Here is a 3,864-nt window from a genome sequence, read left to right as displayed (position 1 = left end):
AACACTCTAAAACCAAACACATAGCACTGAGGTATCACTTCATCAAAGATCACGTGGAAGATGGAAACGTCGAAGTACACTTTGTTCGAACCACTGATCAACTGGCTGACGTCTTTACCAAAGCTCTTCCTGAAGCATCATTCAAAAGAATACTGCAAGGGCTAGGTATGATGGAATCAGAGTCAGTACCTCACACTACCTCTCAATCTCAAACGTAAGAAGCGAAATTGACCGAACGTTCAGGTTCGGTTAAATCATCTGACTCGCTCATCACCACAAAGGTAGTTTTCTTAGTTGTATATTTCTTGTACAAAGTTGTTTATCTTATTGTTAAAAGTATTTTCTGATTGCATGTCTAAATTCCTTGGTTTTCTAAAATTATCCAAAACCGAAACCTACCGAAGGTTCGGGTTCGGTTTCTCAAAACTTTCCAAAACCGAAACCTACCGAAGGTTCGGGTTCGGTTTTTCAAAATTTTCTTGAACCGAAACCAACCGAACGCTCGGGTTCGGTTTTTCAAAATTTTCTTCAACCGAAACCAACCGAACGCTCGGGTTCGGTTTTTCAAAATTTTCTTCAACCGAAACCAACCGAACGCTCGGGTTTGGTTTTTCAAAATTTTCTTCAACCGAAACCAACCGAACGCTCGGGTTCGGTTTTTCAAATTTTTCCCAACCGAAACCAACCGAACGTTCGGGTTCGGTTTTTCAAATTTTTCCAAAGTTATTTTTTCTTTTTCTAAGTCTTATTTTTTTTCTTACTTATTTTTTTATTATTTTTATTTTCTTCTATTTTTTTTTATTATTTCTTTAATATATCTCAAAAACTCCAAAAATATTTTTCTCTTTTAATTTTGTTTGTGTGTCCGTTCGTTTATGGGGATATAATTGTTGGATTACTTAAGTGTCCCTAGAAGCATGCTGCTGTATGTGTCCCAAGCCTCATAAGATTTTGAATAATAGCCTTCATGACCTGGTATAAACAAACCTTGTCTTCCCAATAAGGCTACCACATTTATTCTAATCGTGAGCTACCTCACTCTCTTCTCACATGAGTTAAGAGTTTTCTGTTTGGTCCTTATTTTCGCAGCAGAGGTACTTTATCTTCTTACACCATCTCCATTATATTTCTCCATTACATTCGTTTCATCAACGTAACCCTTGAGACTCTCAGAAATTACCACTGAGGTTTATGGTTACACAACAGTTGTGTTTATGATCTTAGTTTCGTGCCACTACGAGCTGAGTGAAACCCAAAATTCAACACCAATTCTGAATTGACGGTGAACAATTAATTTGCTCAAGTTTCACCAAAGAATTGACGGTTGTACCATCATGAAATCTCAAATTTTATTTTGTGTGATTCCTATGAAATTGTTAAACACCATAACATTTCTTCCCTTGGGATCCAGTTTTTAATTTTTTTTTGAGATTTTCTATTTTCCAAGCCAATTTAAAATTAATTCCTACCTACTTGTTCAACAGACTACACCGGTCTCACAAGTACTTTGATCACTTTCTTTCTTATTTCAAGATTAGAATTGTTGCATCAAAGCGAAAGCCACCATGAAGTAGCCAAATTAAAAGAAGCCTTTCAACATTTATTAATAAGTGTTTGATCGTAATTCAACGGGAACCCACATTAACACTTTGAGGTCTCTCTTGATCTTGAAGGAAGAGATTCATGCCCGGGATCATTTGTTTCGTGTCATTATTGACATCACAGTCATTCCTCAAAAGAGTTGTTATATTTCTTTTCTTTTTACACTCTTAGCACGAAAATCTTTGATTTTCCAAAATTCCGTTACTAATAATTACAGGCTGTATTACTGCTTTGGTGGTTAATTATCAAGTTGTGGTCAAAAATCATCCACGTGGGTAATTTATTCAAAAGATGCGATTTAAAAGATAAGACGAAGGGTTGCTGACTCAGGCGGGAGTTAAAAGGATTGAATTTCAAACGACGGTAAAAAGGGGCGCGTGTGAATTTGAAACGCCCACTCTTTTACTGACATAATGGACGCGTGTGCGAATTTCAAGCGATTCCTCTCTGGCACTTAAAGGCGCGTGAGGATTTGAAACGGTTTGTTCTGAAACGGCGCTTGTTGGGCGGCGTGATCCTAGGAATCTGACACTCTCTCTCCTACGTGATCATCGCATGCCTACACTGTCACGCATCTGTCATTCCAGGAAACCTTTTCATATTTCCATAGAAGATTTGAACAGATTTTTCTCTCTCCTTACAATCACTATATAAGGCAGTCTTCACTCCCATTTACCTCTTTACTGCCTCCGAAATTTCAAGAGAACAAAAACTCACAAAAGCTTTCCTATTCATCATCTTCTTCAACCTTCAACAATGGCAGAATCATCCTCAGTCCATACTACCTCACACATCCTTCCTATTCGTCCACAACAATGCTTGGTGACCGATCTAAACCCTCTGGCGTACGACTCTTATATGTCGCAGATCATCGAGTGCCTGAAGTACTCCCAAATCGCTCCTGCTCTCTCCAGGATTGAATCTGTGCCTATGGTGATTCTCTCGCAGGTGTATGCGACTGCCTATTACGACAAAGCAGTTGAGCGCGTCTTCTTCGAGGTTGCTGATCACAAGACCTCCATTTCACGACAACGTTTTGGTACTTTGCTAGGTTTGGCTGCTGACCCATCGAGAATTAATCCGGAGACGATTCCGATTGGGCATCTTTACAACATGTTCTATAACATGGGGTACACGGAGGCGCTCGTCTCCGTCGCAAAGTTCAAGAAATCCTGCTTGCCGCCGCAGTGGAACGGCATGTTCACAGTCCTCTTCAAGGGCTTATCTGAACGGAGCTCAGGATCCGATGGTGCTAGTCGACTGTTCTTGTCGATTATGTACGCAATTTACAACGGAGTCAACCTAGACTTTGGGTTGGTCCTCTGGCAACAGCTCATCCAGAGCCTTTCTTCTTCATCACGACATTCTGAGGTGTCGTTTGCCCGGTTCTGGATTCTTATCACCAAATGGGCGATGGATAAGTTGGATATTCCCACTGCTGCTGGTGCATCGATGTCTTCGGTCGGTACTTTTCATACCACGAAGATCATCGTCTCTGATGCATCCAAGTTTTCTTTCATTGGCTCTATTCTGGAGACAATGTATGGCGACGTCCCATCCGACAGCAGGATCATCCGGACGATTAAAGAGTTCAAGGCGTCTGGTCCTAGGGAACTTACACCGGAAATGCTAAAGTCAATCCATGATGCTGACAAACCGGTTCCCAGGGGCAAAAAGGCGGATAAAGGGAAGCAAGTGACCAAAGCTCCTAAAGGTCCTTCTCCCAGGAAGAGGAAACAAACAAAACCTGCCCAGTCACTGCAACCGAAGAGAAGGAAGACTCAACCGAAGCGAAAGCTTGTCATCCCTTCCTCTTCGAGTGACTCAGAAGGCGAGAGTTCGGATTCGGACGGCTCTCAACGAGACGAAACCCCTCCAAGAGGCAACACCCCACCCCGATCTCCTACCCCAGACATGGAAATCCATAACTCACCCATTCCTTCACCCACTCAAACAATCCCTACTTCCATTCCCACCATAAACCCCACTACCACTATTCCTCCAACCTCTTTCCCTATACCACCACCCATTTTCACAACTGCAACCGAAACACCACCTGTAACCGAAACCCCACCCGTAACCGAACCACCTCAAACCGAAACCCAGCATACAACCGAACCTACCCACACTCAACCACCACCCGAAACTACCCCTACCAACACTCAACCTGAACCTACAAAAACCAACACACCCCCAGCTTCACCACCCCCACCATCTCCAGATCATGCCTCTGATGGAGATAACCCGTTTCTTGGCGGTTAA

Source organism: Lactuca sativa, chromosome 4 (assembly GCF_002870075.4).
Source record: "Lactuca sativa cultivar Salinas chromosome 4, Lsat_Salinas_v11, whole genome shotgun sequence".
Lineage (NCBI taxonomy): Eukaryota > Viridiplantae > Streptophyta > Magnoliopsida > Asterales > Asteraceae > Lactuca > Lactuca sativa.
This window is presented reverse-complemented; position numbering follows the sequence as displayed.